Below are 11,186 nucleotides of genomic sequence, written 5' to 3'. Positions count from 1 at the left end.
TTAATACTGGAAGGAAGATAAAAAACCATTAAGTCCAATTTTCTTATTTTCCAGGTCAGAAAAATGAAGCCCAGAGAGACAAAGTAATTTGCCTGAGGTCATACAGCAAATGGCTGGAGTAGGGTTCAGACTCAGCTTTTCATTCTTTTCGCACACTTGTTATTGTTCAGTTGCTAAGTTACATCTGACTCTTTTTCGACCCCATGGACTATAGCCTGCCAGACTCCTCTGACCCTGGGATTTCCCAGGCAAGAATACTGGAGTGGGTTGTCCTTTCCTTCTCCAGGGGATCTTCCCAACCCAGGGATCAAACCTTCATCTCCTGCACTGGCAGGCAGATTCTTTACCACCAAGCCACGAGGGAAGCCCCATACACTTGTTAGCAGTTTCCCAAACCGCAAGTTACAACCCATTAGTGAGTTGTAGAATCAGTTAGAGGTGTAATCAGCGCTGAAAAAGAATAGGTTCTACACACGTCCTCCTACCTGCTTCCTCCTCTCTTCCTTGCCATCCTACGTGTGGTTGAATTTGCTCCTCATCATGTCTTCTCACAAGACATTCAGCATCAAGTGATTCCTGGCCAAGAAATAAAAGCAGAGTCGTTGCTTTCCCCAATGAATTGGAATCAAAACTGGTAACAGAATCAGGTACAACTCCAAGGGAAGACATTGGAGAAGAACCAAGCTGTGTCTCTAATAGCCTTGCACATGAAGTGGCACACATATTTATGCTTGTGTCAAGGTCACTTGGGGCTTCCCAGGTGGCACTAGTGGTAAAGAATCTGCCTGCCTATGCAGGAGAGGTAAGAGATGTGGGTTTGATCCCTGGGTTGGGAGGATCCCCTGGAGGAGGACATGGGAACCCACTCCAGTATTCTTGCCTGGGAAATCCCATGGACAGAGGAGCCTGGTGGGCTACAGTCCATAGGGCTGCAAAGAGTCGGACACGACTGAGTGTCTGAGCACACACACAGGGTCACTTAGATCTTACCATATTATTCTGAGAACATCACTACTTTCTGAACAGCTGGACATGTTTTATTGGGAAAATGATTTTTCTCTTTGTGTTAGTATTTCTGCACTAGTGCTTTGGCTCAGTAATAAATATGTGAGATCTTTTGTTGGGAAAAAAAATAGAAGAGAATCAAATAGGAAAGATCAGAGTGCATAACCAGTAGGAAGAGTAAGTACATATTGCCTTGAGAAACTTTTGACGCACTTATATAAACAGTAAAAACTGTCTCAGCCACCAGGGAAGCCCAATGCACTTATATACTTTTATAAATATATGTTACCTGGGACATACAAAAGATATATTTCTTGCTGTGGGTTACGGATTTTGTTTATCCGTTTTATTTATTTATTTTTTGCCTTGCCATGCAGCATGTGGGATCTTAGTTCTCCAACCAGCAATTGAACCCACACCCCCTGCAATGGAAGCATGGAGTCTTAACCACTGGCCTGTCAGGGAAGTCCTGGTTATGGTTTTCAAAAGTCTAAAAAACTGACACTCTAAAGGGACATGGTTCTGCCCTCAGGTTCTTATAGTCTAGTAATTCAAAGAAAGAATAAATGAATATGAACTAATTCCTATCTACATTTCACACGCACATGCATACACACACACACACGTTTTACTTGCTGTTTGATGCTGCTGCTGCTAAGTTGCTTCAGTCGTATCCGACTCTGTGCGACCCCATAGACTTCAGCCCACCAGGCTCCCCCGTCCCTGGGTTTCTCCAGGCAAGAACACTGGAGTGGGTTGCCATTTCCTTCTCCAATGCATGAAAGTGAAAAGTGAAAGTGAAGTCATTCAGTCGTGTCCGACTCTTCACGACCCCACGGACTGCAGCCTACCAGGCTCCTCCATCCATCGGATTTTTCAGGCAAGAGTACTGGAGTGGGGTGCCATCGCCTTCTCCGTTACTTGCTGTTTAACTATGTGCTAATGATGACGTCTACATCCCTCTAACAAACATTTTGCTTACTAGCTAATTATCTATCCTTAAAACACCTTAAGATATTTCACTCGTATTTTACATACTACACACTTATCTTTCATAACAGGATTGAACAGTCTCAAAGTAAATTGACATTATAGCCTTCTCTTGGCCCACATTCCTGTAAACCCCAATCTATCCCCTGCTGCCCCAAATCTCCTTCTCCTTCAGTCTTCTTCCATCTCAGAAATGACATTTCCTGTCAACCTTGACAACATGTTCTCCTTACCCTTCACATAGCCAATTCGTCATCAAGACTGACCTCACGCTGCTACTCCTAAGAAACACTTCTGTGTGCTTTCGTGCTAAGTCAATTTGGTTGTATCTGATTCTGTGCAACCCCATGGACTGCAGCCTGCCCAGCTCCTCTGTCCATGTTGATTCTCCATGCAGAAATAGTAGAATGGGCTGTCATGCCCTCCTCCAGGGAAGGCACACTTCCAGCCCCATCCAAATCATCACTAGCCTTCTAAGACAATTGCAATTTGCTCCATCCTGGTCACTTTAACCCTGTTCCATACAACATCCCAGAATGAATTTTCTGAGAAATCAGCTGAATCATATAACTCCCCTGCTTAAACTGGCTTCTCCTTAAGTTAGGATCAAGCTCCAGTTCTGAACGTGATATACAAGGGTGTGATGGCAGGGTTGTTCTGCTTCTCCAACCTCATCTTGACACCCTCTGGCTCCCTCACGTGATCTTACGTTTCTTCCTTAGGGCCTGGGTGCTTTCAATTTTACCTGGAATACCCCCTTCCCGCCCTTGGTCAAGACTCTGTCTCCCTCATACATACACCAATCTTTGATTCTTTTTCAAAAAATTAACAATAAAAATATTTATTTGGCTGCACAAGGTCTTAGTTGGAGCATGTAAGATCTTTTTTGGTTGTGGCATGCAAGATCTTTAGTTCTCTGACCAGGGATCAAAGGCAGGCCCCCCTGCATTGGGAGAGTGGAGTCGTAGCCACTGGACCACCAGAAAGTCCCTTGATATTTTCTAACTTTTATCTCTTTATGTGGATTTTGTGGTCAGCGTTCTGACTTTGAGTGTTGATTCTTCCATATACTAAGGGTGACCATTAGCAAGTGATGCTATTGTTGATTCTCAGCATTTCTCATTTATGAAACGAGACAGATGAGTACCTCACAAGTTGCTGTGAGAATCCAGCATGATTAGATCCAGGAAAGCCCCTGGCTTGGCAACTGACATGGAGCAGATGCTCAGGAAACACTTACTTCCGCTCATTGCTCGCCTGTCCCTCACCTTACCCTGCTCTCCTCCATCTGGGTCGTCCCACCTCCTTCTCTACTTGTCTAGGTCCCTCAAGGTCTCCCTTACATGTCTTCAGGGAGCCCCCTTCAGCGGCCCCGCCTGTGGTGGAGGCTGCTCCTTTCCAGTCTTTGAAATGTACGATGCTGACAGTTTTTTTGTTTTGTTTTAAAATCTTTTATGCATCTGTCCTGTTTCTCCAACTGGACTCTAAGCTCTTTGGCCGAAAAGTTCCTACCTCAGGCTTCTCGCACACCTCACAGCGCCTGGCTCAGTCTCCTGCATAGAGTTGCTCAACTCGAATACAGCTAACACCTGTGAGTACCCACAGGCTACCAGACACTGAATGGCTTTCATGTTCATTATTGCCTGATTTAATATTTTAAAAATTAATTTTGTTGAGGTACAGTTGATTTACAATGGTGTATTAATTTCTGCTGTACAGCACAGTGATTCAGCTATATGTGTATACGCATTCTTTTTCATAATCTTTTCCATTCTGGTCTATCTCAGGATATTGAAGAGTTCCTATACAGTTGTTGTTTTTGTCGTTCAGTAGCTAAGTCATGTCTGACTCTTTGCAAGCCCAGGAGCTGCAGCACGCCTTTCTTCCTGTACAGCAGGACCTTGTTGTGTATCCACTGATATGTAATAGTTTGCATCTGCTTATTCCAACTCCCAATCCATCCCTCCCTCACCTCCTCTCCACTTTGGCAACCACAAGTCTGCTCTCTATGTCTATGAGTCTGTTTCCGTTTCGTAGATAAGTTCACTTGTGTCGTATTTTAAATTCCCCATGAGTGATATCATATGCTATTTATCTTTCTCTTTCTGACTTATTTCACTTAGTATGATAATCTTTACTTCCATTTATGTTGTTGCAAATGGTACTATCTCATCCTTTTTATGACTGAGTAGTATTCCATTGTATTATATATGTACCACATTTTCTTTATCCCTTCATCTGTTGATGGACATTTAGGTGTTTCCATGCCTTGGCTTTTGTGAATAGTGCTGTTATGAACATAGCGGTGCAAGTAATTTTTTGAATTATAATTTTGTCTGGATATGTGCCCAGGAGTGGGACTGCTGGATCATATAGAACTCTATTTTTTGTCAGCTTCATTTTTCATGAGAATCCTGCCAGTCAAGTCATGATGCCTGTTGTGAGAACAGAGGCTCAGAAAGCTTAATGATCTGCCTAAGGGCACCCAGTTAGCAAACAGCAGTCTTTTTTCTCTCTGGTTGATAGCATGGCAGAGTAGATGAGGAACAAATACTTGTTAGTGCTCTTTCTACTACATCGTGTTGCCTTTCTCTGAAATACTTATTCCCAGTGAGGATGATTATCATCATGTTCTCAGTCCCCACCCCACCCCCAGGAACTTAGCTTAAAATCCCTCATCCTTGATCCTCTCCTCTGAAGTCCTTCCAGTTCTGTACTCCTGATTCCACTCGGTTTCCTATTAGTGCTACGTCTCTTTGCTGAATTCTTACCGACCCTGCCACAACATGTCCCTGGGTCTCCCCACAAGTCCTCCTCTCTTCCACATTTTCCTCCCACTAAAGCTTCTCTTCTTCACTGTCCCCCCAACCTCCATCCCCTCTCCAGTCTGGCTCTAACTCAGGTTGCTGGGATTAAATACAGCCCCACCTGAAAATGCCCTCTAAACTAGAGTACTTATGGCTGGAAGGTTCTGGAATCATTACTATTCATTAGTTGAGCAGCTTGGGCAAGTCACGTCCCCTCTCCAAGCCTCAGGCTCTTCGCATAAGAAATGGTAAGTAAGCCAGAAGGAAAAACACCAATACAGTATACTAACGCATATATATGGAATTTAGAAAGATGGTAACAATAACCCTGTGTACGAGACAGCAAAAGAGACAGTGATGTATAGAACAGTCTTATGGACTCTGTGGGAGAGGGAGAGGGTGGGAAGATTTAGGAGAATGGCATTGAAACATGTAAAATATCATGTATGAAACGAGATGCCAGTCCAGGTTCGATGCATGATACTGGATGCTTGGGGCTAGTGCACTGGGACGACCCAGAGGGATGGTATGGGGAGGGAGGAGGGAGGAGGGTTCAGGATGGGGAACACATGTATACCTGTGGTGGATTCATTTTGATATTTGGCAAAACTAATACAATTATGTAAAGTTTAAAAATTAAATAAAATTAAAAAAAAAAAAGAAATGGTAACACTAGCTAACATTTATAAAGCACCTACATAAATTACATGGGCTTCCCTGGTGGCTCAATGGTAAAGAATCTGCCTGCCAATGCGGGAGACACAGGCTCGATTCCTGGGTGGGGAAGATTCCCCTGGAGGAGGAAATGGCAACCCACTCCAGTATTCTTGCCTGAAAATGTCATGGACAGAGGAGACTGGTGGGCTAGAGTCCATGGGGTCACAAAGGAGTCGAACACAACTTAGCGACTATAAACGACAACTGAAAGCATATAAGCACTGTATATATTATCAGAAATCAGTAACAGCGGACACTTAACTAGCACTTACTGTGTGCCAGGCTTGATACCAAATGAAACACCTATTCACTTAATTGTCACAACAACCATCCGAAAATGTTATTCTAACACTATTTCGCAGATGGAAAAAACAGGAGGTCTTCAAAGTTAGTAATTTATCCTAGATCATCCCAGTTGGGGGATGGTGGAGCTGGGCTTACAACTCAGGCAGTTCTAGCTCCAGAGTCCTTTGTCTTGACCACTGGCCTAAACTGCCTCTATTTTCTCATAAAACGAATAGGGCTAATTAAATATAATCCCTTAGCATTTTTATAGCACTTCTCCAATTCTAAACCTCTGCTCACATTCCGTACCTATTTGATCTTCACAATAACCCTAGGGGTAGACATTATTAGCCCAATTTATGGGGCAAGAGCTAAGACTTCTTAAAAAGGTCGCGTGTCCCAGGGCACACAGCCAGCGAGGGCAGATTCAGGACTAGAACCCAGTACTGCTCATTCCCACTGCTCCTCCTATTATACATCAGATGCCAAAGGGCATAGCCTGTCCTTTCTCACCTCCTGCAGCCTCAACATCGTACTCTATTCTTTCTTCTTTGTGTTTCTCTAAAGAGGTCTCTTGAGAAACCTGTATGCAGGTCAGGAAGCAACAGTTAGAACTGGACATGGAACAACAGACTGGTTCCAAATAGGAAAAGGAGTACGTCAAGGCTGTGTATTGTCACCCTGCTTATTTAACTTATATGCAGGGTACATCATGAGAAATGCTGGGCTGGAAGAAGCACAAGCTGGAATCAAGATTGCCACGAGAAATATCAATAACCTCAGATATGCAGATGACACCACTCTTATGGCAGAAAGTGAAGAGGAAATAAAAAGCCTCTTGATGAAAGTGAAAGAGGAGAGTGAAAAAATTGGCTTAAAGCTCAACATTCAGAAGACTAAGTTCATGGCATCTGGTTCCATCACTTCATGGCAAATAGATGGGGAAACAGTGGAAACAGTGTCAGACTTTATGTTTTTGGGCTCCAAAATCACTGCAGATGGTGATTACAGCCATGAAATTAAAAGACACTTACTCCTTGGAAGGAAAGTTATGACCAACCTAGATAGCATATTAAAAAACAGAGACATTACTTTGCCAAGAAAGGTTCGTCTAGTCAAGGCTATAGTTTTTCCGGTGGTCATGTATGGATGTGAGAGTTGGACTGTGAAGAAAGCTGAGCGCCGAATAATTGATGCTTTTGAACTGTGGTGTTGGAGAAGACTCTTGAGAGTCCCTTGGACTGCAAGGAGGTCCAACCAGTCTGTCCTAAAGGAGATCAGTCCTGGGTGTTCATTGGAAGGCCTGATGCTAAAAGCTGAAACTCCAATACTTTGGCCACGTGATGCTAAGAGTTGACTCATTGGAAAAGACCCTGATGCTGGGAAGGATTGGGGGCAGGAGGAGAAGGGGACGACGGAGGGTGAGATGGCTGGATGGTATCACCGACTCGATGGACATGAGTTTGAGTAAACTTCGGGAGTTGGTGATAGACAGGGAGGCCTGGCGTGCTGCGATTCATGGGGTCGCAATGAGTTGGACACGACTGAGCGACTGAACTAACTGACTGACTGACTGACTGAAAGAGGTCTCAGTGTTCCCTCAGAATTCCCTGCGGGTCATCCCCACACGCACTTTGCATTATTTACAAACAGCAGCAGGGGGCGCTGTAGACCAACTCACAGGGACGGTGCTGCCCGGGGAGACCCTGTTGAAGGAAACAGCCACAAGCCTCCCTCTCTTCTTTTTAATTTGTTTGTATTAAAAATGTTTTCGTAAGTACTACTTGCACATAGAATAAAATTTTAAAGGTACAAATGAGTATGTGTACGGTGTATCTGCTCCCCAGCTACCCAGATCACCAGGCTGGAGGCAAACTCAGGAAGTTTTCTCCTGTTCCTTTTTTAAAGTATTCTATATTTATATAACCAAATATGTATTTTTCTTTCCACACAAATGAGAGCATACAAATATACACACATTGATTTTTTATTGTTCACACGAATGTTACCCTACTACATCTGCTATTCATCCTCTAGTTTTTTGCAGTAATTTATCTTGCAAATCAGTCCATATCATAAGTCACAGTATTTAATTGGATAGGTAAGCCATCATCAGTTTTATCAGCTCTTTATTATTTTTTATCTTCTGCAATTAGAAGCAACTGTACACAGATCACTTTGCACACTTTGTATGTCTGCAGGATAAATCTCCAGAAGTGAAATTGCTTGCTTGCAAATTACACACATTTGTGATGTTGATCTATACTGTTAGCTCGCCTCGCACAGTAACTACCCATTTACAGCTGCATGGGCGGGCCATGCGAAGGTCTGTTTCCAACACTCTTACTAACACAGGATCTTCTCAAGCTTTCTGATCTTTGCCTGTCCCATAGGTGAAAGATGGTTTCTCACTGCAATTTAATTGCATTTCTCTGAAAATGAGTGCCTTCTGACTTCTGAGATTCATTCATGCAATCCATAAATAATCAGCCTCCTGTGTGGTAGGTACCGAGTTGGAGCATCCTCCTCCAGCTCTCCCTGGTCCGACTTCCACTGTATTCTCCTGCCTGCCCTGCACTGGCCTGCCTTACCATATCCTCCAAGAAGCTATTTTCCTTGCTTGGCCATCCTCACCAGGTCAAGCAGGGGCGACCTCGCTTGACCTCTTCTTTAGAGGCTTAGGAGTGAGGAGAATGTAGCTTCTCTGTTTCTCGTGACTAATTCCTGTAACCCAATTAAGCAAAGCTGAGAGGTGGGGGACATGTGTCTTGAGGTCAAAGTTAACCCTGAGTCCTTGGGCTTCTCAGACCCACCCAGTCTAGTGGGTTAGTCAATGCCTAACACTTTGGGGTGTTAGAAAGGAAGACAGAGAGCAGGTACCTGAACACTTGTCTGTGTTCTGGACACTTGTCTGTGTTCGTTCAGCAGATGTTATTTGCTTCCTGACTCAGACTACTGCTGCTGCTGCTAAGTCGCTTTAGTCGTGTCTGACTCTGTGCAACCCCATAGATGGCAGCCCACCAGGCTCCCCCGTCCCTGGGATTCTCCAGGAAAGAACACTGGAGTGGGTTGCCATTTCCTTCCCCAGTGCATAAAAGTGAAAAGTGAAAGTGAAGTCGCTCAGTCGTGTCCGACTCTTAGCGACCCCATGGACTGCAGCATACCAGGCTTCTCCGTCCATGGGATTTTCCAGGCAAGAGTACTGGAGTGGATGCCATTGCCTTCTCCAGACTCAGATTAGGTGCCCCTTAAATGTAAAATATATTTAGGAGCAGGACCATTTAGTTACTTATTTTTATAATTTTATTTATTTATTTTTGGCTATGCTGGGTCTTTATTGCTGCTCATGGGTTTCTCTTGTTGTGGCAAGTGGGGCTACTCTAGTTGTGTGCACAGGCTTCTTATTGTGGTGGCTTCTCTTGTTGCAGAGCTCGGGCTCTAGGGCCCGTGGGCTTCAATAGTTTCGGCACATGGGCTTAGTAGTTGGGGCTCCCGGGGTCCAGAGCACAGGCTCAGTGGTTGTGTCTCACAGGCTTAGTTGCTCCACGGCATGTGGGATCTTCTTGGACCAAGGATGGAACCCATGTCTCCTGTACTGACAAGTGGATTCTTTATCATTGAGTCACAAGGGAAGCCCAGGAATAGGACTATTTAGATTAAAGTGGGAAGATAAGACATTAGGATCACTGTTCTCTTCTTGGAGAGAAACCTCTGAACTGTTTCCCACATCCTCCTTCTATTGGGGTCCCAGCACACTTGACCTCATCGCAGGGTAACTGCTCCTTTGCCGGCTTTCTCCACAAGGCTAGGAATCAACTGGAGTCTGTGTCTGTGTTCATCTTTGTATCTCTCGTTAGAATAAAGGCAGAATCATCACATAGGCATTTAAAATGAATATCTTCCGGCCTTCTGGTTCCCAAGAACAGCAACCTCACAAAAACCTGAATCATTCTCTAGTAACTTAACGAGAGAGACCTCCAGAGACATTCAGCTGCCAGAGTTTTCCTCCCAAACCATTCTCTAAGCCAGTCACTTGCAGGGGTTCCCTATGGCCTACTAAATGAAATGCAAATTCCTTAGCTTGGAATTTAAGGGCCTCTGTTTTGATACGGCTCCAGTCTACCTTTCCAGTCCTTTTTTCCACTACCTCATGCTCCAATCAAGCAGAATTACTCAATGTTTCTCAAGTGTGCGCACATTCCACCGCATTGCCTGTGCCCTTGGCAGTCTTCCTCTGCCTGGAACACTCTCCTCTTTGTTTTCCTTCCATCACTGATGCCCTCTTCTCTCTCTGTTCGCACTCCACCCTTTGTTTAAAAAGTATAAGTCATCATTATCAAAATTCCAATGGCATTTTTTACAGAACTAGAACAAATAATTCTCAGATTTGTATGGAACCACAAAGGATCCCAAATGGCCATGGTAATCTTGAGAAAGAAGAAGAAAGCTGGAGGTATCACTCCCTGATTTCAAACTATACTACAAAGCTATAGTCATCAAAATAGTATAGTACTGGTATTAAAAATAGACATATAGATCAATGGAAATGAACAGAGAGCCCAGAAAGAAACCCATGCATATATGATCAATGAATTTATAATGAAAGAGCAAAGAATGTACTATTGAGAAAGGAGTCTCTTTAATTAATGATGTTGGGGAAACTGGACAGACATATGCAAAAGAATAAAACTAGACCACTATCTTACACCATACACAAAAATCAACTCAACATGGCTTAAAAACTTGAATGTAAGACCTGAAACCATAAAATTCCTAGAAGAAAACAGAAGTGGAGCTTCTTGATGTTGATCTTAGCAATATATTCATGGATCTGACTACAAAGGCAAGGCGAAACAAAGTTAAATAACTGGACCACATTGAAGTAAAAACTGTGCAGTAAAGGAAATCATAAAAAAAGCAGAAGGAAGCCTACTGAATGGTAGAATATATTTGCAAATCATATATCTGATAAAGGATTACTATCCAACATATATAAAGAACTCATACATCTCAACAATAGCAAAAAAAAGAAAAGAAACCCAAACAACGTGATTTTAAAAATGGGCAGAGGATCTGAATAAACATTTTTCCAAAGAAGAAATATAGATAGCCAACAAAATGCATGAAAATATCCTTAATTATGAATTATTAGAGAAATGCAAATCAAAACCATAGTGAGATATCACCTCACACTTGTCAGAATGACTGTTATTTAAAAAAGACAAGAAATGCCATGTGTTTGTGAGGATGTAGAGAAAAGAGAACCTTTATGCACTGTTGGTTGAATTATAAATTGGTGCAGCAACTATGGAAAACAGCATGGAGATTCCTTGCTGCTGCTGCTGCTGCTAAGTCGCTTCAGTGGTGTCCGACTCTGTGCGA

The 11,186-nt window shown here is 43.3% G+C and overlaps 1 pseudogene; it reads left to right on the top strand.

The window, feature by feature from the left end:
- The first annotated feature begins 540 nt into the window (after positions 1-540).
- Positions 541-696, top strand: LOC107131535 (large ribosomal subunit protein eL39-like; annotated as a pseudogene).
- The last annotated feature ends 10,490 nt before the right edge of the window (positions 697-11,186 follow it).

This window comes from Bos taurus, chromosome 19 (assembly GCF_002263795.3).
Source record: "Bos taurus isolate L1 Dominette 01449 registration number 42190680 breed Hereford chromosome 19, ARS-UCD2.0, whole genome shotgun sequence".
Taxonomy (NCBI): domain Eukaryota; kingdom Metazoa; phylum Chordata; class Mammalia; order Artiodactyla; family Bovidae; genus Bos; species Bos taurus.
This window is presented reverse-complemented; position numbering and strand designations above follow the sequence as displayed.